This window comes from Peromyscus leucopus, chromosome 4 (assembly GCF_004664715.2).
Source record: "Peromyscus leucopus breed LL Stock chromosome 4, UCI_PerLeu_2.1, whole genome shotgun sequence".
NCBI lineage: Eukaryota > Metazoa > Chordata > Mammalia > Rodentia > Cricetidae > Peromyscus > Peromyscus leucopus.
Window position 1 is genome coordinate 123,084,735 of NC_051066.1, and position 25,123 is coordinate 123,109,857.

General features: G+C 42.7%; 1 long non-coding RNA gene across 1 annotated transcript; it reads right to left on the minus strand.

The window, feature by feature from the left end:
* Nucleotides 1-657: 657 nt before the first annotated feature.
* LOC119087899 lies at nucleotides 658-20,673 on the minus strand. Its single transcript, XR_005091416.1, has 3 exons — nucleotides 20,602-20,673; nucleotides 2,931-3,017; nucleotides 658-746 (listed from the first exon to the last, which is right to left on the minus strand). It is a non-coding gene; the product is annotated as an uncharacterized LOC119087899 (long non-coding RNA).
* Nucleotides 20,674-25,123: the final 4,450 nt, after the last annotated feature.

Consider the following 25,123-nt stretch of genomic DNA (forward strand, 5'->3'; position numbering starts at 1 on the left):
CCTGGGATGAGGCATTGTGTCAGTGTCAATTAAAGACCGATGGAAGGATGAGAAGCAGGACATGGAAGAAAACACGCAAGGTGAAGTGTCAAGCAAATTCTCAGCAGAGGTAACCTTGCTTGAGTCCAACCTGGGAGGTATAGAAACAGTATAGGTCCATTTTCAGCATGTCCACAGCAGGACAAACATACCACCATTCTTACAGCCCTGTAAGAGTTGCCCTACACAGACAAAAATTCCTGGTACTTCCACTGACCAATGATGTAAAAAAGTCTTAGGGGCAGCCTATGGACAAAGACATTTGCAATGCTTGGGGGAGGGGCAATGTACATGAGAAGACCTGGGCAAATACAATTGCCTGCTGCTGTCTACTGCTCCTTAACCCCATGCAAGCCATGAGGAGAAACAGAAGCAAGGGATGCTGATAGCTTTGATCTTCTGGCTCAAAAACCAATGTTGGCCTCCAGGCAAGTCCAATCACCGCCAACTTTCCTCCTCATCATTCACAGGTAAGATGTTCTTAGGTAAGACTCCCCATTTGTAACCGAGAACCATGATAATTCATACAACACAAAGCCTGACCCAAAGTCTATCATGCAAATTCCTGCCATCATTATTGTTCAGCAGAACTTTTCCCAGAGTCCCAAAACACATACCTGGAGGAATTTGACCTGCTCAGATAACCAGGACGAAGCACCTTACAAAGCAAGGATGCTGGTATTTTCCGTTTTTCATAAAGTGCACACCTGGAAAGAGATTACCTTAATCACAAGCTGTTCTCCTCAGGGTCTACACCTGCCTGATTATCTTTTGAAAAATGGGACCCAGTTTCCAAGGTTCAGGTTTTGGAAATGTACAAACCAGTAGTGATTGCACATTGGAATTCCACAGCTATTGATTGGTTCTGCAACTTAATACACAGATTACAGTTAGCATAAAAGATTTCAATGTGCACAAACTCATTGGTAAAAATGACATATTAAGGAAAAGATTACTTGGAGTTTGCTGATTGTAGAAGCAGCTCCTAGACATCCTTGCAGTTTGTTATAGCCCCTTAGGGTGAGAGGGTCTTGAGATAAGATGGAAAGGAAGAAACAGAACCTAGAACAAAGGTTTGAGGTTCGATGGTTTATGCAGTGACTCTGAGAAGTAAGAGTCAGAAAGTGAAATGGAGGTGTAGAAGAGCCAGAAAAGACAGCATCTATGAGTTTGTTATTAGTAGGCACAAATGGGGTTTGGTGGTGCTGGAGACCCTCTAAGAGTGTGTGTGTGTGTGTGTGTGTGTGTGTGTGTGTGTGTGTGTGTGTGTGGTGTGGTGTGGTGTGGTGTTAGTATAATGTACACTACATCAGTAAAGTGTTACATGCTGTTTTAGTTTGAGTTCACTGAGAAGCTGGCTCTGGAAGTGGAGTTTGTACACACACACACACACACACACACACACACACACACACACACACACACCAGATCTAAGCATGCTTTTGTGAAGTATCCTCCAATACTTTTGCCACAAAATGGCCTGGTCTCCCTAACTCTATGACAGGGAGGGAAGAGAATAGAAAACATTCCATGGGTAAGAACATGTGTCTTCATGTCTCCTTCTCAGCGAAGGAGAAGGGGATGAGATCTACATGATGGACTGGGAATGGGGGGTGTGTGTGGGGGGGGTGAGGAGTAGGGGTTGAGAACATATGGGAATGGGAGGGTCGAGCTGGAACAGGGACAGAGTGGGAGGGCAGGGAGGGAGATACCATGTTAGATAAGGACATCATGGGAATAGGAAAAGGCAGGGTGCTGGGGAGGCTCTCAGGAATCCACAAGGTTGGCCCCACCTTGGTCTGCTGGCAGTGGTCCAGAGGGTGCCTGGACTGGTCTACTCTGGTGACCCGTCTAGCGAATAACCTAGCTGTCATCATAGAGCCTTTGTCCAATGACTGATGGAGGCAGATGCAGAGATCCATGGCCAGGCACCAGGCTGAGCTCCGGGAATCCAATCAATGAGAGATAGGAGGGATTCTGCAAGCGGGGGATGTCGAGGTCATGATGGGAAGATGCGCAGAGATGACCGGCCACACTAGTGGAAGCCCATGAACTGTGGACTGGTGGCTGTGGAGCCCCCATGGGACTGGACTAGGCCCTCTGGATACGGAAGACAGTTGTTTGGCTTGAACTGTTTGGCGGGGGGGCACCCAGGCAGGGGGATCGGGATCCATTCCTAGTGCATATGCAGGCTTTTGGGAGCCTGGTGCCTGTAGTGGGATGCCTTGCACAGCCTTGGTGCAGTGGGGAGGGGCTTGGACCTGCCTAGGTTCAGTGTGCTAGGCTCTGCTGACTCCCCATGGGAGACCTTGATTTGGGGTATGTGGGGATGTGGGGTGGCTTAGAGGGAGGGCTGGGGGTGGGAGGAGAGAGGAGGTGGGATCTGTGGGTAGTATGTATAATGAGTAGAAAATTTCTTAATAAAGAAAAAAAAAGAACATGTGTCTTTGCAAATAGCTAGAAGGGAAGCCATTTCCAACAGAGGTTGCTGCTGTTTCTCACATGGTATAAAAATGCCTGCGTGGAAGCATGAAGCCGGAAGTTCAGTCATGAAAAGCTTGTCCATAGAGAGAAAGCTCAGTTGGAAACTCCAGCTGGCTGCCTCAGTTTCCCCAGCCAGTTTCTTCTGGGCATTTGTAAGTACCTGAGTTTACCGTCGTTTGCTTTTCAATCAGTCTGCTCCAGGCCAGATGTCGTGAACTCCTGCTTTGATGTTTCCCTGTATACTTCCTCCTTCTATCTGCTACTTGCCATTTATTCATTTAGTTTTGCTTTCTGTGCACTTAAACCTACTCATTCAAAACTGACAGTATGGCTGCCATAGATCACCCTGTGGACCATACAGAACAGTGGGCTTCCCATCACTCTGACAAAGAGCTGAGATAACTTACCCGCAGAAACTGGTCCGGCTCATGGGTTTAGAGATCTCAGGCTGTCATCAAGTGCTTCTGCTGCTTTTGAGCCTGAGGCAGCACACCCTGGTGGGGAGCACAGCAAAACCACGTGTAACTGGGATGGGAAAAAAGGAGGAAGAAAGGGAGCTGGAACCCCATGATCCTCTGCAAACACATGGCCTTTAAACGACCAGACTTTCTTCGGACCTCTGGAATGTTCCACCATCTCCCACTAATGCCACACTGGAGAACAAGTCTTTAACACATGGCCCTTTTGAGGGGCATTTAAACTCTGCGCTCACTTGAGTTTGTGTGTTACAGCCATGCCATAAGGCCCATGTGGAGTCAGAGAACAACACGTGGTCATTTTTCTCTCCTTCACCCCTGTGGATTGCATGGCCTGCACCCCCTCACCCCATACGCCATCTTGCCAGCTTTCTTTTCAGGAAGAATCTTTTCTGTTTCTTCTTCCTTTCTTTCCTAGTTGAGCATCAGACTCAGGTCCTCACACATGCTAAGCTTGGTTGCTCTCTACCGCTGAACCACACCTTAGCACTATTTCTCTTTTTTAAGATTTATTTCATTTTTAACTATGTGTGTGTGTGTGGGGGGGGTCTGTGTTGGGTTATATCCTCATGAATGCCTGTGCCCATGGAGGCCGGAAGTGTGGGAGTCCTTGGAGCTGGAGTTGCAGGTGGTTATATACTGCCTCATAAAGGTGCTGAGAACTGAACTCAGGGCTTCTGTGAGAGTAGTACTGGCTCTTAAATGCTGAGTACCTCTCCTCAAGAACTATTTCTTAATCCAGTTCTGAGCCACGTGATAAAAACCATCAGAACTTTTAACATATAACACAACCCGAGTCAATAATCTAATGTGTCATAATTAATATCAGCACCAATACAACATTTTGATCACTGTATCTATTACAAAAAATAAAAATCTAAAGGGGTTAAAGCCATGCAATAACTATGCCCTTGAGTTTTCCAGGCCATTTCATAATTAAATTCCTCTTTGAAAGAGATCTCTATTGCATGCAGTTCAGACCTTGGTAGGTGGCAGGGGTGAGATTTTTTTTTTTCTCTCTCTCTCTCTCGAGGTCACCAGTGCTTTTAACCACTGCCTAAAGTGTGCCCGGTGTTGATTACCATACCTCAGATTAACTAGATTTAGCATGCAGCAATCACACTCCATTCAGCAGGGCCCATCTCTGGTGAATTGTGGACATTAATGACAGTTGCAAGAGCTCAAATATTATATAATCACTAATTACATTCTACGCAATTAGTAGAGGCTCATCAGTGTGAATCACTAATGGCTGATCACCCCGTTCTCTCTGGGAGGAAGTAGACGGGCTGCATAATTTTCTGATTGTATTAGCATAGGCACAAATGTTATTAACAAACTTTGGTGATCATGAAGAAGCTGAGTGGCTGTGTTGGACAAAGGCAAGAGACTCCACCTGATGGGTGCAGACACTTCATTCTGAACCTCAAAGCTGTGTGTTTATGATTTGGGGGTGCGTCTCATTCACCCACCAGCTTCCAAAAGGAAAACTGACACAACATCCTAGCCAGCAAGCTGATGAAGGATGAATGCAAGGCCATCTAAAGAAACAAACCAAAAACGGCAGCCTGTGGACCTGCTTTCTTAAAATGGGTTCTGAAATCCAAGTTTTAGGAATCTCTGGGATATATCCAAATCCAAAGCCAGTGGCTAAAAGAAAGGTATACTTCCAAAAGACTAGAGCACTTATGTGAACTTTATTTACCCTCCACATGGTCAGTTACTTTTTTACTTTGCTAGCATTATCACAACACAATTCAATAGACTAGGTGGCTTATGCAACAGAAGTCGGTGGTTGGCGTTCTCGCCTGGGGCCACAAGTGGCCAGGCTTCTTGTCCCTGTGGCTTTTCTTTGTGTACAAGCACCTCTGGAGCCTGTGTGTCCAAATCCCCTCTCGGAAGAAGCTACCATTCAGATGCCTCATTTCTGCCCTGATCTCATCTTTAAATACCCTTCTCGGAACACAGACAGCCCCATTGTGAGCTGCTGAGGGCTGGGCTTCAGCATGAATTTGGCAACAATGTAATTCAGCTCATAGCTGGAAACAGTCCAACCCAGGAAGTTCTTGCTGGAGGATTGGGGAGAGGCTTGATTAGGGCCATGATGGAAATAGCATTTGGAGAAAACTGATAGCAGCCAGCAGCCACATGCAACAGCCAAATGTGTGGTTACTATGAGTGAGGATGTGATCTTTATTATATTTTCCATTTTAATTAATTTGAAATTTAAAACTAAAGTTATGTGTTATATGTATATATATATATATACATATATATATGTATATATATATATATTTTTTTAAGATATTATAGTATTGTTTTTTATATTAAATGTTATTTTCAAGATATTCTACAGCTCATGTGTTGTTTGGGTAAGGTTAAATGTTATTTTAACCACTGAAATTGTAATGTCTAAGTTAAGCTGGGTCACCAGTGTCGAATACACGTTTAGAATTCAGAGACAGAACAAGATGGGAAAACAAAACAAAACAAATATACAAACAAATAAACATTTTCACATTATATATGGAAATGAAAACTGTTTTAAAACTATTGTGGTAACTGAACTATACTTTTAAAATTGATTTTACCTGTTTCTTTTTGGGGTTGACAGTGTAACAAAAATAGTGAGCTACACATCTTCTCTCTATATGTCTACTGGACAGAACGGAGGTCAAGAGCCTACTAGCATTCACCAGAGTTGGGTCAGCACACAAACTATGGCTTCCTCTTGCCAAAACAGTTAAGGTTCTGTGTTCTTTTGGGTCCTCTGTAGTTAGATTAAAATAACAAAACCATTTCTCCTTAGGTGTTAATATATAAATTGTTTTCCTGTTAAGTTTTCTTACTAATCATTTTTTTAATAATAATTGTTTAAATACCAGAATTTAAGTGTCAGAAAATTTTTCTCCATAGTGAAAAAGGTCATATGTTATCCTGGTATTCTGCTTCCACCAAAAAAGCACTAGCTTAATTTGCTCCCCACACACACACACACACACATACCATACACACCACGCCATTGAACTTACCTCCTCCCCAACTGCTAGGAAATCCCTGAGTAAGGCAGCGGATACCGTTTATTTAATACACATTGAACACCTTTTTCTAGTTTCTTTTTTCTATAGCATGGTAAGGCCAAGACGGTCCTGTGGGACCTTCATTTCTGGAACATCTTTGAGATACAGTCTTTGCTGTGACAATAAAGAGTCTGGGGGATTGTAGACACCACATTCCAGAGTGTCATAGGACTATTTTGAGGATGCATTTTTTCTATTATGAATTAAAATCACAAACTGAAAAATCACATTAAAGATGAAAGCACTGACCATTACAGCACCAAGGATTAAACATTTGAAGTTCAAACAATAATTGATATTAGATCAAGATAACTATTGGTTCCTTCTGATCTTTTTGTGGAGTTCTTGTTTGTAGGTTTGTTGCTGGTTTCTACTTGTGATTTTGAAGATTAAATCCGGAGCCTGGTGAGTGCTGAGCACTTGTCTGCCACTGAACTGCACCCCTAACCTTTAACCTCTTCTTATACAGCTTAATCCCCAATGTCATAAAGATCGAGTAACAAACAGCAGATAGAACATGGGGACATCTGACCCTGTAATTCAGCTTGTCCTTACCCCACGCACCAACACATGTGAAGTTCCCATTCTTAACCAATGCTAACATAGAATGTCAGAAAGTCCCTAAATGACCAGAGAATTGGTCCGTTATCACACCCTCCCTCTAAAATACACACCAAGGGGGGCAATCAAAGAGATACTTTTCCCCTTATCTCTTTGTTCTTTATGGCATCAATGAGCCTTGAGAAATAATGAAATCAGTGCAAACATTCATTGGAAGGATGCTGCCTGCTTTGAAGATCACTTGCTACCTAACTGCCTTGGTCATTTACATGGAATCAGGAGGATTTCAAAGAGTTTCTCACCCTTGTTACTGGGATAAAAGGGAGACTCAGGTGGTGTGTGTGGGGGGGGGTTTAATATTTGATGAGGCTTCCATTTCATAGGATTCCCATGTGGATTTTATGTTTCTACCTTTAATTGAAGTGGTTCAGATTGAATCAAAAAGGAAAAAAAAAATATTTACAGTCAGAAAAGTGACACATGAGTGTCCAGCTCCATATACATAAAGCAAGACATTTTCTAACTGTGTGGTCACTGCAACATATGCTTAGTGGAAAAGAAGGGATGTAAAGTTGGTAATGGTTCCCAGAAGAAAAAAACACAAAGGGCCCATGGAGGAAGAGAAGATGGAGAGCTGAGTCCTCATCTATCAAGTTTAGTAGAAAAATGTAGAAAGAAAAAAATCTCAAGACCCAGAGAGTAGTCATATTAATTTCTCATGCTGCTCACCCACTGTCACCTGCCTCACAATCCCCACCCCACTGCCCAAACCCCTCATTCTCTTTATTTTCCATTTTCTATCCCAGGATACTTCCCTTGCAAACCCCAGAAGACTTTCATAATGACACTTAGTCAGCTCTCTAATGGGTTCCCTTGTTAGCAGGTCCAGTGGGCACTTCTCTACAATGTCCCTAGAGTTCAGTCTTCTTGTTCTATTCACTCTCATGGGTAATGCCATCATTAGCCACATGTCCAACGTCACATACATGTTGATGGTGAACAAACCAGCCTGTCCTCTCTGGTGTCACTTCTCTGCCAGTGACTCGAACAGTTCAGAAAATGGGCATCTCAAACTAGTGAATCCAAATCCCAACTCTCCATCTTCTCTCATGCAGGCTGCTCCTCATTCTGTACAGTATTTGTATCTGAATGAATGGCTGATACCTGTTACCTAAGTGAAGAATAAAGGCATTGTTCTAGACAACCATGAAACACAAGAGACAAAATACACTAAAGCAGACAAAATCCCCAGATGGGAGCCCTGAAAACTAAGATAAGAAAACTTTCAAGAAACAGCAAGCACCAGAGAGAAATAAATAACAGAATAAAATAGACAGACCAAATAAGCAAGAGCATCAATACCTAAAAAGACACATTTGTCTCAACTCACAAATGATGCACTGGATTGTAGAAAATTCAAAGATACTTATACTAGAACAAATAGAATAAGGCTGTTAGAAAAGTTCCATATACAAGAATAATTTTATTTCTGTGCACCATATAAATAAATGGAAAAATGTTTGTGTGCATATATGTGCATGGAATAAATATATGCATGCATAATGACATGTATGTGCCTGTGTGTATAAAAGGTGGATGGCATCAGGCATCTTCTTTGATGTCTCTCTACCTTATATATTTGACTTGGGGTCTCTCTGTTGAACTCAGAGCTTGCTGACTCAGCTAGTCTATCTTGTTAGCTTGCTCTGGGGATCCCCTGTCTCTGCATCCTGAGGGGTGATCAACAGGCTGCAGGCCCTCCGGGTACTACATAAGTGCTAGAAATCCAAACTCTAGTCATCATACTTGCAAGGCAAGCTCTTTATCTACTGTGCCATCACCCCATTCCTAGAAAAAGGATTTTGAAATGTCATTTGCAATAGCATAAAAACATCCAATGCCCAGAGATGAGGGTAACAGAGTTGCAACGTGTTTCCAGTACTGTAATATCACTTTGAAAAACTGAAAATCTGCTGGATGGTGGTGGCACAGGCCTTTAATCCCAGCGCTCGGGAGGCAGAGCCAGGCAGATCTCTCCAAGTTCAAGGCCAGCCTGGTCTACAGAGTGAGATCCAAGACAGGCACCAAAACTACACAGAGAAACCTTGTCTTGAAAAATCAAAAAAAAAAAAAAAAGAAAGAAAGAAAGAAAAACTGAAAACCTGAATAAAAGAGATAAAATTTTCAGTGCTTAGAAGCCTCAATATTATAAAGATGGAAATTCTCCCCCCACTGACCCATTTACTCAACATATTTCTAGTCCACATTCCAGCAAGCTTTATTTAGAAATCAACAAACTGATTCTTAATGTATATGGAAATGTGAAGGACCCAAATTAGTAGAAACAATCATGAGAGAAAAAAGAGCAACTTAGGATAACTTTTGTTTCTACCAGATTTCAAGACTTAATGTGAAATTATACTAGTGAAGATGAGTGGTACTGCTTCAAACACACACACATAGACCAATGTAACAGACCAGTATCAAGTGTAGAACTACAAGTGTCTAGTCCATTCGCTTTCAACGAAGATGCCAAAATCACCCAAAGAGGAAAGGAAAATGTTCTGAATTATAGCATGGAGAGTGGGAGATAAATCACATAGGTCTGTCTGTGTAGTCACTTTATGTGGGCTTTACTTCCATTCATGAGGACGGAGCTCTCACACTTTAATCACTTCCCTCCAAAGACCCCCACACTACTTGAGGATGAAGCTTCAGCATGAATTTTGAAGAGACACTGTAGCAAGTAACTTTTCTCTTGTAATGATTAGACAAAAAAGAGAAAAAAGACTAAAGTAACTCAAGGAAGGAAGAGTTTCTTCTGGCTTACAGTTCCAGAGGACACAGTCTATTGTGGTGAGGAAAGCATGGAACAGGAACAGGAAGCTAGCTGCTCACATATTCATCTATCTACAAGACACAGAGACGGGGAGAGAACAGGAAGTGAGCCCAGGCTATACACCCCAAAAGCTCTCTCCAATGATGGACTTCCTCCAGCCAGGCTCCACCTCCTACAGGTTCCATAACCTTCCAAAGAGCTCCATCAGCTGGGGACCAAGTGTTCATGAGCACATGGGGGCAGGGCGCATTTCTCATTTAAACAATCACAGACACAAACATTCAAACCACAGAGATGTCACTCAACACATTCTTTCTCAGCTAAGAGAGATGCTGTGGTGTGCTGCTTGGGTCTCTGTCAAGACTCAGAGGCACTCATTCTTTAGTGACTAAGTTGTAATTATAATTTAATATCAGAAGTCAGCACTTGAAACTGGACCCTGGGTGCATAGGGGATCATACCATTGTTTTTACTTGTGTCCATGGTCAAAGCTTCCATAATAAAAAAACATACAATAATATTGTCCTTGTTTGATTCTCTGTTGCTGTGATAAAAGCATGACAAAAAGCAAATTGGGGAGAAAAGGGTTTATTTTAGCTTATAGGTTATATTCCATATCCAGAGAAGCCAAGACAGGAACCTAGAGGCAGAAACTAATGCAGAGACCCTGGAGGAACTTATCGGCTCACTTTTGTTAGGGTATTTTTTTTATCACAGCAACAGAAAAAAAACTAATATATTATTCTTACAAAATTCATGCTGAAACTTCTTCACCAAGTATTAAGAGGTGAGAGCTAGTCTGTCCTCACCAATGGAAGTAATGCCACATACAGCTGTCTTCCTCTGCTACTTCAACTATACAGCCCAGGCCTACCTGCCTAGGGAGAAAACTATCCACGGTGAGCTAGCTATTAGGCCACTCACTAGTTAAAGAATATTAATGCGAAACTCACAATTAAGTAATGGTAGGTCGCAGGGTTGGGGAAGGTGTAAGCAGTCCAACGTGTCCGGACTCTACACAGCTCTGCACGGCGCGTCCCGCACGAGGAGCGCACAGAGAGAGCGCTGGCCATCCGCTCTCGGTCCCCGGCGCCCCCTCGCCCGCCTCGTAGGCGTGACAGTTGCCAGAGTCTCAATGGGGGTTGGAACTTCCAGAACCAAGTTGGAATGGCTACCCACTACAAGGCCCTCCTACATTAGTTAGCAGTTAAAAAGATGCCCACTCACTTTGCCTGAAGGGTAAACTATAAAATACATGGCTGTGTGTGAGCAATGTTTTTCACACAGTGCCAAGCTTCGAGTGCTTTCCACGAGCCCTCCTTGCCTTCAAAACCAGTATCATGTGGGAGACTATTGCACAATATTTGACAAGCTCTGCTGCCAGCTTGTTGGCTTTCTGTCCCTCCACTAGCCCAACCACAGCTTCTGTGTGCTGACCCTTGTAAACTGAGCTGGAGTTTTTTCTGTCTCAAACACCCAGACCCAAATAAACAGACAAAAGCTTATATTAATTACAAGTAGTTTGGGCTTATTACTAACTAGCTCTTATATTTAAATGAACCCATTTCTATTCATCTATGTATTACTACTTGGTCCATGGCTTTACCAGTCCAACACACCGGGTGAGGTGCAGAGGAAACTGGCAAAGCCTTCCTCTGGTCCAAGAGTATTGACAAAGGATTGACCAGTATCTGCAAAACTAGTCATTGCAGCTTCCTGCTCCCAGATGACTGTAACCTGAGACTGCAGTCCCACAGAAACCACCTGCTGAGACAAGCTGAGCCCCCCTCTTGTGATGTGCATAACAATGCAATGAGGTTCCAGAGCTTGCTTAGATGGTGCCACTCCATCAGCATGAGCATAGCCCACCACCTGATTCCAAGCTTTTCTGTATGTCTGCCTGCCTGTCCTTTTCTTTATTCCCTCATTGCCCCAGTCAGGTTTCTAGACCAAGGTATGCTGGACACGGCACACTTCCCAGAATATTTTGCCTCGATGATGCTGGCCTCTAATTAATCACAGAAGTCTTTGTTTTTAGCCCCAGATAGTCAACATCAACTGTCACAATGAAACACGAGTAGGTTTCACTTGTTCCACAGATTGCTAATGCAAACTATCACATGAACAACCTAATAGGGTCTTTGCCTCCCTCTGAAGCTTCACAAGCCAGGCCTCAATCTCTGCATTTCAATCAACATTTTTTTTTTAAAGACAGAGTTTCTCTGTATAGCTCTGGCTATCCTGGAATTCACTATGTAGAACAAGCTGCCCTTGAACTCAGAGATCCTTCTGCCTCCATCGACATTCTTATCTTTCAAATTCCCACTGCTCAATAGCTTTCCCAGCCAAATGCTTCTACAGTCCTTCCCCAAACCAACATGGTTAGGTCTGTCACAGCAAAATCCCACTCTCTGGCACCAATTTCTGATCTGTTATTGTGATAAAAACACCATGACCAAAAGCAATGTGGGAAGGAGAGGATTTGTTTGAGTAGACAGGTTACAGTCCATTATCAAATGAAGCCAAGACAGAAACTCAAGGCAGGAACCTAGAGGTGGAAACTGAAGCTGAGACCCCAAAGGAGCACTACTTACTTGTAGATGGACCTTTCTTTTTGGGCTGCCAGCTCAGAAACAATGACAGGGAGACTTGTTATTGATTATGAAAGCTCGGCCTTAGCTTAGGCTTGTTTCTAACTAGCTCTTATAACTTAAATTAACCCATATTTTTTAATCTATGTTTTTCTACACACTCATTACCTCATCTCCATTATGTCCATCCTGGTTATTCCACGTCTGGCTGGCAACTCTGCCTTTTTTTCCCCCCAGAGCTCTCTGTGCAGAATTCCTGCCTATACCTCCCTACTTAGCTATTGGACATTTAGCTTTTTATTAAACCAATCACAGTGACACATCTTCACACAATGTAAAGGAATATTCCACAACACTCACTAACTTGCTCAGTCCATTTTCTGAAGATTCAATGGTATACTTATTTATGTTCTTTTAAGTATTTGTATTATATTCTTTCATAAAGTAAACTACAGAATACATGGTTTTAGCTTGCCTTAATCTCATGGTTGATGGTAGAAGATGCAAGACTCCTGTCAGAGGTACAAACTTTATTGCTCATAGAAACCATGAATTTCCAAGTTTACAAATGTACATGTAGTGGGTAGCCATTCCAGCTCGGATCTGGAAGTTCCAACCTCCATTGAGACTCTGGCAACTGTCACGCCTACGAGGTGGGGCGAGGGGAGGCGCCTGGGGACCCGAGAGCTGGATGGGCCAGCGCTCTCTCTGTGCGGTCTCTTCCACAGGTATTCTACCTAAGGTGGATTCTGAGAAGGGTTGTTGCTAATGTCCCCTCTAAGATCATTGCCTGACAGCCCACTGGTAGTTTCTGAGAGTACCCGTTTCCCTACAGCCTTGCCAGCCATGCACAGTTGTTCACTTTAATTGCTGTTGTTTGGAAGAGAGACATGGTATTCTATTTGTGTCTTCCCAATCTCTAAGAAGTTGAGCATATTCTCATACCTCATTTCCTGGGCTGCTGGGTATTAACATTTACATGTCAGGACTTGCAACGAATGCATTTTGTGCACAACCTAGCTTTATCTTCACAACCTGGGCCAGTCAGTTTACCATTACAATAATAAATACTTGAGATAATCAGCTTAGAAACAGAAAAAGTTGCTTTGGACTCACAATTTTGACAGTTTCAGTCCATGATCAGTCAGTGCTATAGCTTGGTTCTGGGGTAAAGCAGTATATATATCATGGTGGGGAATGTGTGGTAGAGCCAGCTGCTTGCCTCCTGGCAGGCAAAAGTAAAGACAGCGAGGCTGAGACAGAGATAGACATACCACAGTCTCCTTCAATGGAACACCCTTATTGACCTAAGACCTTCCATGGGTCCCACCTATTAAAGATTCCATAACCTCCAAAAGCATCATGGACTAGGAAGCAAACTTTTAAATTTTTTATTTATTTTTTATTTACATGTGTGCTTGAAAAAGTGTATGCACAACAGGTGCATGCAGTGCCTGAGGAGGCCAGAAGAGGGCATCAGATCTCCTGGAGTCGGATTTGCAGGCAGTTGTGAAGTACCTAATGTGAATGCTAGGAACTGAACCTGGTCAGCAGTAAGTGCTCTTAACTACTGAGCCATCTCTCCAGTTCTAGCTTTTAACACAGAACCTTTGAGGGACATTTCAGATCCAAACTATAACGTAACCCATCCCCTGTGTAGTAGGGAGGAAAGAGCCACTATCACAATCTGAGACCTGAAGTTAAATAATTGCTTAAATTTGCACATTGAATGTTGGTGAAGTGGGCTCCTCTTAAAAAACTAATTTCACAATATCTGTTCTCTTCTTAGCAAAATAATCCTCATTCTGGTAGCAACAACATGTACAGCCTCAAATCCACACTTCCCAGCTTTTCTATAGATAGAAATAAGTTACAGGCACAAAGTGAGGGCTGGAGGTATCCCACAAAGCTCCTCTAGAGGAGCGATGGTTCCTTCAGCTCTTTTGCCTTTCTAGCCTTCCTTCTTCTTCCTTCAGATGAGAAGACTGAGGCTACAGCAGCCACTGTACAATCCTGAGGCAACCTTGAGAAGGAACTGAGATTGGATCAGAGTGATGGAAGCCAGGTGGACTAAAAATACATACGGAACCTGGGACCCAGACATCATAGCAACTATTCTTTTCCACTCTAGATGACTGACTTTGTGCTTTCTTGTTATAGGAGCCAGAGTACTCTGCTCTTCTGTTATCATTGAAATGATGATGGAGGGCTGGAGAGGTGGCTCAGAGGTTAAGAGCACTGCTTGCTCTTCCAAAGGTCCTGCCTGAGTTCAGTTCCCAGCAACCACATGGTGGCTCACAACCATCTGTAATGAGATCTGGTGCCCTCTTCTGGCCTGCAGGGGTGTGTGCAGACAGAACACTGTATATATAATAAATAAATAAATCTTAAAAAAAAAAAAGAAAGAAAGAAAGAAAGAAAGAAAGAAAGAAAGAAAGAAAGAAAGAAAGAAATGATGATGGAGCCAGGACTTTGAGCAGGGACAAAACCATGTAATTAACCCTTTAGATATGTTGAGGAAACCCCCCCTTTTTTTTTTTCAAGGCAGGGTTTCTCTGTATAGTTTTGGTGCCTGTCTTGGATCTCACTCTGTAGACCAGGCTGACCTCGAGTAACTCTTTTTTTTAGGCAGGAATCTTGATGTGGGACTCTGTCCTCCAGGGATGACATGGCAGTTGCCCTTCAGAAATCAGAACAGCTGTGGTTTTGCCCACACAAGACCTTCATATGTGAGGACTGTTAACATCCCTTGGTAGAGGGGGAATCAGACCCTCACTTGAGACTCCAGCCACTGCCTCCTGCCCCACCCTCCCCTCAACCAGCTGCAGGTAATCCTGCCTCAGCTATATTTGATGTTACAGTAGGCAGGAGGTGGAGATGACTGGAGATGGGGGACTCTGGAGATTCAGTTTTCATGAGTGTCACTCATGCTAAGGTGTAGCTTTTTTGGTAATGCCGTTACTTGAGTCACTCTCCCAGATACCCTGCCCCCTCCAACCGCACTGGCTCATCAAACTGGACTTAGATGGAACGGCTTCTTTGGAATGCCATTGCCTTCCTCTCTGGGGTGAATTGAAATAGACTTCCCAGAAAAGGCACACATGTCTTCATACAAAAGGGATAGGAGGTTGTAGAAGTCCTCATCAGTGGCCAGTAAAAACTCTTGCCCTGGCTTTTTTCTTTGTTTTGCTTTTTGAGACAGGGTCTCAGCATATAACTCTGACTGGCCTGGAACTCACAATGTAGACGAGGCTGGCCTCAAACTGGCTATTCTCTTTTAGGACAGTTGGAGTCTTAAGTCTTGACTCCAAGTAAAAATAATTTCAGTCTCCTAACAGCAGCAGAAGATGAAAGGCTTGTGAACAATGACCACAGAAATGAGCTAGCACTGCACAACTATTGTTACTGATATCTACTCAGGAAAGTGTGAGTTTATAGAAAAAACAGTGTGACAGGTGTTTAAAAACAGAGTTCTGATCCTAGCTTGACCCTTGTATTTGCTGTTGATCTTTAAAGAAAGAAATCACATGATTTCTCTGTCTCCCCTTTCTACAATGCTAATAACTCTGTCTTTGTGCCATAAGCTTATAATGAGAGGCCGATGATGAAGTACAGTACACACAAGCTTTTCAAAACAGCATCAGTGCTGCTCTGAGCATGGAAGGAATCATTATATGAATATTGAATTCCTAGTGTATGTGTTCCCATCATGCTCAGAGAGCCTGTAGTTGTCATTATCAGATTTTGGTGACCTCAATTCTCTCCCTTTTTCACTGTTCTGACTTGGGAGAGCCTCTGAGACATGGGAATAAAGTCACAATGGAGCGCCATTGTCATAAGGAAGAGCAGGTGACTGTGAGTGTGGTGTGTGTGTGTGCTTGTACACACATGTGCGTGCAAGCCTGTTTAATACTTAGCCTATTTCTCCTTCAGTTTTATATATTTTATGCAAAGAATTGCTGAATATTCATTGATCCATCTGGTACCCCACAAGTACGCTATTAGAAATGCATTACTTATCTATATTTTTGAAATGTTGAAATAATTCAGTGTTGATCCTTTGTGAGATAGGTTTGCTACCTTTAAACTGAAGTGACAATGACATCCAAGCAGGCTCAAGTTGTACTCACACCCTTGATGCCTCTAACAAACCAGAGCCTGCATGTGAGAATCCTGTGTGTCACTATTAAATTGGAAAAGGCCTGAAATATCAAAACCTCACTTCTGGTAGGGAAAGACAGCGAGAAAAGAGCAAAGGAATGGTTATTCATGAATCCCTGACAGCCTGCCACCATGAATAACAGCGTCCTCGCTCTCCTCTTCTCAAGGCTCGTAATTTTTTTTCCCCTGAAGGTGTTTTACCCACACAGGAAGAACTGGGCTGGCGCCATGTCTAGTAAAGATGATTTTTAAGGCCTCTTAAAACACACCAGCCCGTGCTCAGGTTACAAGCCTTTCTTTTTTTGCATACAGCAACGTCCAATTCATCTCGGCTGCAGGATAAGATCGACCACAATGATTCACCACATTTGCCTGGGTATTGTGACAGTCTGGTGATATTAGGAGAACTCACTGATGAGGGAATGTCTTTCTAAAAATAGCAAGCAAAGGAGTCCAGCTTCAATCTTTTGCAACCTTAAGCTGGGAGAGCCCATAGCATGGGTGCTATGGATAGTTGGAAAACATGGGTGACTTTGCACATGAAAGGGTTGGGATGTCGTTTGAAAGAGAACACAATGTGTAGAAAATGACCAGGTAGAGTGCAGCTTCTGCTGCAACCATGTGATGATGTGCTGGCCAGGGTTTTTGTGTGTTTGTTCCCTCTCTCTCCTTATGAAAGATATTTATAGACTCCTGGTTGCATTTGCTTCCGCTTTCCCACACAGTTATCTTCTTGGGCGTGGATTAAATGTAGATCTGGGTGTTGAAAGACATTTACATAAGTGCTGTTTGTGAACACCGAGGCCAGTACGTCTATTATCGCCAGAACATTTAAATCTTAATGACTGGCATTGTTGCCTAAAAGACGTTGTTTTTCCTGCTGAGAAACTGCATTAGATTCAAGAAAAGGAGCTCATTTCCATTCTCTCGGCAGTCTCTCTAGAAATGACATGCAGTGCTTGAAACTGTTTATTTCCAAATTCAGGCCTCCCTCGCATCAGTCATCAGCTTCAATTACCAGTTTTCCGGAGCCGAGCCATCAGGCAGTCTGACACCGGGGTCCGGCCTAATTCCCACCTTCTCCAGAGTCAAGAGCATAATGTGCGGATGAAAAGGTGCAAAATAGCCTGGACTTCATTAGCATGCAGGGCCTGGCTGTTCATTTGCTGGCTGCGAATGGAAGTTCTGACACTCAGAGCTTGCTGCAAAATGAGAAAAGTCCTCTTCAGGGGAGATGGGGTCCTTGGTGGTGAGAAAAGGTCATCAAAAAGCCAGCCGCTGCCCTTGCTCCCTGCTCTCCATGACTGCTTATTGATTCCAGGAACACCTCATTACACGCTGGATCAACATATTATTGCCATGTTCTGGGACTGAATTGTTTACAAGTGTCTTTATCGCCAGCAAAGGCCTGCCCAGAGATGCGTGACTACACTCATTTGGCTGTGACCCGCCAATTATGTGTTATCCGATATGTTGCTGGGTATCTTGATCTTTGCCCGGGTCTTCTCCTGGCATCAACACAGTCCCATTTACTACTTCTTTCTACCACTCTTTGGGAAAGTAGCCATTAGCCTGTGTGTGTGTGTGTGTGTGTGTGTGTGTGTGTGTGTGTGTGTTACCTCTACTACAGGAAATAGAAACATCTTTGCTCAATGTCTTGCTGTATATGAGGACCCCAGTAATTTTACGAAAAGAAATTTTCCTCTCTCTCTCTCTCTCTCTCTCTCTCTCCTGCCCCCACTCCTCACCCCCCCTTTTATGGCATTCAGGAAACCCATACAATCTGCAATCAGTATGCACGGCAGAGAGTCTAATGCAGCCTGCTCCCAAGCTGCCTCTGCTTGCATATAGGCCCTACGAGAGAGCTGTCATATTTTATTTGGGCAGAGCCACTGCAAACCACTGCACAGGACCATTTTAATCTTTCATTACAGACACTTCTATGGCTCCATAAAAGGAAGAGTGGAATAGCAACTCGATTAAAAACTCAGTGAAGAGATTGTGCAAAGCCTTTGCCTCCAAAAGTAGAGATAAAGCCATTGCTTCTGAGTGCATTCAGCAAGAACACTTGATTTCCCTTTCCTCCATTGGTGACTAAGGACAGAACTTCATAATCATGTTGAGAAGCGACAACTTTCTTTCATTTTTATGAATACTAGTTAGAGATTTAACAACTGCCGAACACTTGGACCACCTCAAGCCAATAGTGCTTAAGGGGCTGCTGTTCTTACATTTCTAACTGCTATCCAGACCAGCTCTGAGTTTTTCACAGAAGCAACACAGGAAAGCAAACTCCAAGACATTTGTCTCTACTTTTCCTGGAAGTACCCGTCCTTGGAAATGGACACATGCAGTAATGATCAAAATGGCACTCAAGAATATAACTACCCTCCGAAAGGTTACATCTCTGAGCGCATTCATTTCTTGCAGTTCTCCAGATAAGTGTGTTATTTATCTTTTTTAAATTAATGTTCTCCAGCCACTTTTCCCCCCTCTCCAATTTTTTGAGAGTTTTGCAAAGAGATGGAGTTCCTTTTGTCCTTTCTGAAATATCTCAGTCCTGGCTTTCTGACAAATGGCTAACTGAAAAGGACATACAAAGGCACCCTCGTCAGAGTGCTTCAGGTAAATTGGAGTCAATGGAGAGATGTTTGCTTCGCTCGCTGGCATTTAAGCACACTGCAAATTCTGTAGTGTCATCAGCCAACAAATAGCCTTTGGAAGAGGAGATGTTAGGAAGGATTACTCACAATGTGTTTCTGGAGGGATGATCGCACAGAGGAGGAGTTTGGTCCAGGGATAATGACGGAACAAGAGGGAGTGTTTGCAGAGGTTCCCAGTGAGGAGCAAAAGTCAGTGTGGGAAGGACTCGGAGAATTACAAAAAAATGGTGACTCAAAAGACAGGATTATCCACAGGGAAGGGTTTCTTTGATCATCTTAGAGGGTAATGAATGATGTAGCAGAAAGAGTGCTCGGTCATATGTAAGTGAATCTTCTAGGCAAAGGGGACAACTCCAAACTTTATACCAGGTTTGTTATTTCGACCATAAAACAGAATTCTTTTCTGTTATGGTTTAAGTGTTTTGTCTGCTTTATGAATCCCCTCAAATTGGCACCAAAGTTTCTCCTCAAGTAACTGGATGGCCACTACGGTTGCCTGCTCTGGTTTTCTCTTCTATCTTTGGGAGCCTCGGGTATCTACTTACAATTCTACTGCTCGGACCTGTATGCACACAGACTGCAAGCACAGTAATGCAGTGAAACAATCAGAAAGTAACAAAAAAAGACCCTCACTTTCAAAGTCATTTATTAAACACAGCTTTGTGCCTAGAAACAGTGTATCTTTACTTACATATTACTCTCAATGGTCCTGTGAGTTGAGTGTGGCTGCCCTCATTTTTCAGCTGAGGAAATGTCTTCACACATCAAATAGAGGTTTTCCAATGTACTCAATATCACACAGCTAGAGACAGAGCAATTTAAACCTGGGTGTGATCCTTGCTAGACCCCATTCCATTCTACCTCCTTAGACTCCTCTACAAACTTCCAAGAACCCCAAACAGCACATTTTCTGCACACCAGCTATGAGTGCACAAAATGGTGCTGGCTGTGCTGATGAGTCTTTGACTCAGCTGATATCCTTAGCCAGGGGATTAGCTGAAGCAATGCCTTTTTGATTGATACAGTAAATTTTCAATATAAAATGATTGTTCAAGCCATTTACTTAGGAAGTAGGGTGGAATTAGCAGGAAGATCATGGTCAAGGAACTACATAAATATTCCCAATCCTAGTCAGTAGGATCAACTGAGGAGGTCTTGTCAGTCTTTGGTACTTTTTGTCATCCCAGTGGACTGCAGATCTTCCTTTAGTGATTGTACCAAAAAGAGGAGGAGGAGGGAAGGAAGGAAGGGAAAGAGAGAGAGAGAGAGAGAGAGAGAGAGAGAGAGAGAGAGAGAGAGAGAGAGGAAGAAAGGAAGGAAGGAAGGAAGGAAGGAAGGAAGGAAGGAAGGAAGGAAGGAAGGAAGAGTGTGTGAAAGAAAGAGGTGGGAGAGAAGCCCTGCGTACACCCTAGGGACATGATATCCCATTTTCCCACAGGCTTACTCTGTCTTTGGAAACCTCATGATGAAGAGTTGAATCACAGCATAGGAGACTAGAGTCCAGAGACTTGAGGGATATCCATCAACTGACTGCCAAGCCACACAAAAGTCTTCATTTGTTCTGAAATCTTCCCTAGGTTCTTATTTCTGTGTTTCTCTGCTTCCCATGGGCTTAGGTGCTACTTTCTACTGCCCAGGATAATAAATAATTTGGTATGTCTCCTGACCAGACTGAAATGAAGGGAGATGAGTCGTCCATGGGAATACCTCATTCTCAGTTCTCCATTCCTCAGCGCCAGCAACCTGGATCTTCCAGAACATTGACTTGGCTCTTTCTTCTGGAAGAGAAAGAGAAACATTGTTCTCATCAGTTAATTAACACTAAGACACAGATATTTAAAGTTATACCCTCCCTGACCCATTTTTTTTTTTTTTTTTTTTTTTTTTCCGGAGACAGGGTTTCTCTGTGTAGCTTTGGAGCCTGTCCTGAAACTCACTCTGTAGACCAGGCTGGCCTTGAACTCACAGAGATCTGTTTGCCTCTGTCTCCCAAGTGCTGAGATTAAAGGCATGTGACACCACTGTCAGGCACCCTGACCCAGTTTTCTCTCCAACAGTTATTTAAATTTTTTTAAAAGGCTAATGCTTGAGCAGGGGATAGAACATTATGGTGGGGCTGTTAGTATCTAGGAAGAAGTTTAGGCCTTCCAGGTGATCTGTTCCATTCACAAGCATTTCTGCATGTAGATTTCTGTGTGTCATCCAGGTCTCATTTATGCCAGGAGGATTTTTAAAAATACCTAATTTTAGAATGTAGTTGAATACTCTAGAATAAGATACTAGAAATGAGTTTTACTGCTCTAGATGTTAATATACTCTCCTCTGCCTGGCTCTCACGTTGTGTCCTTTGTATGTGTACAAATATTCACGAAGAATCCACCATGTGATTCTAACTGTTCAAAGTGTCCTTGGAACACTAACCTCCATTTTCTGTCCTAGAAGATCAACAGTAAGTTGTGACAAAGAATTTCACAAGACAATAAATAATTAAGGAAGACTCAATAAGTACAGCTGATAAATACCCTTAACAGTTTGGGTGAAAACATGGACTAGAAGACCTTTGTGGACTAGCATAATGGGAATGTCTTCCTTTATGATGCAGGATAGAAATGTGTCCTAGGGATTGGGATAAGTGGAAAGAGGGGTGCATGGGCAAGGTGGCCAGTACCCAAATTCCTCCCATCTCATGAAACTCCTCTCATCAGAGAGTGGAGCCAATTGCTCTTTAATCTAGACCAACTTTTTGACTGTTTTGACCTAAAGAATGAGACCAGAGTAACATTTTATGGACCTTGGACTGTCTGGGCCTTTAAAAGACCTTCATTTCCCACTGCCTTTCTCTTACAATCTAGTTGCTGTGCAGGTGAGATGTCTCTGTTAGGCCATAGGATGATTAGAAGCCATATGAATATAGGCTCTGGGGAATGAGAGGTCATCTTGGAATTTCTACACAAACACCGACCCTCCTTGAAGAAATGCCCAGCAGGTTCTTCCTAGATTTCTGACCCACAGAAAGTATTATTTTAATCCATGAATTCACAGTGGTTGGTTAGAAAGCAATAGGCAAGTGATTCAGCATTAATAAAGGCAATTCAAGAGTAAGTAACTGATTTCCCATGAAAAGACAGAAGAAAAATAAGAACAAACTCATATGAGAAACTCTTAAGTTTGCAAACCAGTCCATCTGGAGGAGGCATTTCAGATTGGCAGCTAGAAGAATACATATTAATGTTGAACCCAAATAACTTTAATACAGGAAGTAGATCTTAAGAACATCTATCCAAAGTCCTCTGTGGTAGGTGCTATTCAGTGTCCTGTCTGTACTCCTTCACTTTTCTACATTAGTGTGTAGCAGTTCAGTGGCCAACCCCCAGCACCTTGGTTTCCCCTTCTGCTGCTAACCTTGTTGGGGAAGTCATGCTCACAAAGAATAGCCTTCAGCTAATGACAGAGGGTGACTGGAGCATACACACTCCAACTCATATGGACTCACAGTCTCCCTAGTCTTCCAAAGAATTAAAGTCTAGTTGCCCATAATTTGCTTTATAACACACTTTAATGGAATTCTCTCCTGATACCAGAAAGTTGCTTTTCTTCCCATGCTGTTTTCTGGGCTCACCTTCTACAACAGTGCTTGCTTTTGAAGAAATCAGAACCAATATATTCTCATTCCCTGGTTAAGAAAACCAAAGCTAAGCCAGGCGGTGGTGGCACACACCTTTGATCCCAGCACTCGGGAGGCAGAGCCAGGCAGATCTCTGTGAGTTCGAGGCCAGCTTGATCTACAGAGTGAGATCCAGAACAGGTACCAAAACAACACAGAGAAACCCTGTCTCGAAAAACAAAAAGAAGAAGGAGAAGGAGAAGGCCAAAGCTAGGAAGAAGATTGCTTTGAATACATGCCATAAAACTATGAAAGTTTTAAATCAAAATAGAAATTTATTTCTCCTCACATAATATTCCAGAGTAAAAGAGATGACTCTGATCCAGGAAGACAGCATGGGATCCCAGAGCTTCTACTATGTCATTCATTCCCAGACAGTAAGAAGAAAGAGCCGGGCGGTGGTGGCACACGCCTTTAATACCAGCACTCGGGAGGCAGAGGCAGGCAGATCTCTGTGAGTTCAAGGCCAGCCTGGGCTACCAAGTGAGTTCCAGGAAAGGCGCAAAGCTACATAGAGAAAGCCTGTCTTGAAAAACCAAAAAGAAAGAAAGAAAGGGATCTATGTGAGATAACAAGTATGCACACCAATCTGCTTATGTCTCGTTAGTGAGAACGTAGTCTCCTGGGGCATATATAGCTGCAAAGGACACTAAGCTATGCAGTTCAGCTGGACAGCCATGTATATACTACAAGAAGAAAATAAATGGTAAAAAGTGGCAGGCTTGTAGTCTGTGACATAGGAAATTAGGCAATTACTCAAGTGCCTGCAGTTAGTGAGTAAACAAGTAGAACCATGGGCTTCTCTGCCCACAACTTTTCCTTTGTATTTCACTTTGATTCCAGGCCTGCTATAGAAAGTCTCAGGCGCCATGTTGGTGGATCTGGTATTATGTGGATCTCTCTCCCCTCATCACAGAGTTAGTAAAGCAGAACACGCTCCTGAACTCCCTTTTGGGTCAGGTTTACTGAATCAGACTTTCAGAGCAACTCAAGCAACAAAGGAAACTCAAAGACGCCTATTACCCACGGCTCTTCCTTTTAAGCAGAACCATGTTGGCCTTGGCTCTTGGCATAGATTCTTTCAATGGTACCCCTTTACCAAGGAGCTCTATTGACTTATGCAGAACCTTTGCTAACAAGTTTACAAAGCTACAGTCACAGTGATGTGAAGGGAGCCCCTGAAGAGTAAAGCTGGATCTGCCTAACTACAATCCTGGCCAGGATAGAATGGGAAAGAACCAGGGATCTAACAGACATCCTTGGTGACCAGAAACTTTTTATAATCATCTCTGGAGTACCCAGGCTTGCTTCTGTGGTTTCCAAACATCCAAGGCCCACAAAGATACAACCTTTTGAACCAGTATCACAGGTGGAGAATTTATGTAGCTAACACAGTTCATTTAGGTATGAAAATAGGAGACAATGAGAACAGACCACTTTAGTTAGGTGATACTGTTCGTAGCTTTTCTGTATGTCTACATTTTTCAAATTTAAAGTTTTATAAATTTTGAATGTTAAGCTAACCAGATATATAAAAATTGTATTTACTCATGTCAACAGAAGTATTTAGAAGAATATGTTTATAAGAAGAATTTCATGATTATACACTATTTGTAGCTTTAAAAAAAAGAGAGAAAGAAAGAAATCCTAGTCGAGTGTATCTTAAAGATCCTAGGTTTGCTTCCCAGGACTGGGGGCGCGAGGGACATCTTTTATCTAAATAAAGAACACACTGAATCTTTAAACCATCATTCGGCCTCCTGGCCATTAAATTTTCCCCAAGACATACTCATGTATTTCCTTTTCCAACTTTGGTAAGAAATTATCAAATTTGTGCTTTTTAAATTTTTTTTTAAACTATACTCATTCACTCATTCATTCATTTAGAGAAAGAGACAAGGAGAGCATGTGTGCCATGGCATTTGTGTGGAGGTCAGAGGACAATTTGTGGGAGTCAGTTCTCTCTTTCTCTCACCTGTGGTTTGAGGATTGGAACTCAGGTGGTCAGACTTGGTGGCAAGTGCCTTTATCTGCTGAGCTATCTTGTGAACCCCAAGAGTTTTCTCCTTTAAGTCACCAAATATCACTCATTACAACAGCCCCAATATTTTCAAGTGCTCATGAACATGAGGAGGAAGAGTTACCTCTGACTGGAACTCTACGAAGGAAGTTGGTTACCTGCAAACAGACTGGACCGAGTTCTGGTTCTGCTCAAACCTCCCTCCAAAGATATAGCTAAATCAGCAGACAGTTGGCAACGTGCGTTTCATCACCTAAGAGCCAAGCATTTATGAGGACAAGCCTTCCAAACTCATTAACTTCAATGGTGTCCAGAAAGCTTTTCTGAACAGGATTTCATTAGTAGGAAAAGAATCCCAACTTTTCATGTTTTATGTCTTTACTTACAGAGTCAAAAATATAATCAGTCATCTGCCTTCTTATTTACTAACCATTTTTCTGCCCACACTGCTTTAAAAAAAAAAATTGTCAAACGCATGTAAGAAAAATAAATAGGGAGTTTAAAAGAATCCAAAGTGGGTAGGTTGTGAGCATAAAAATGAGTAG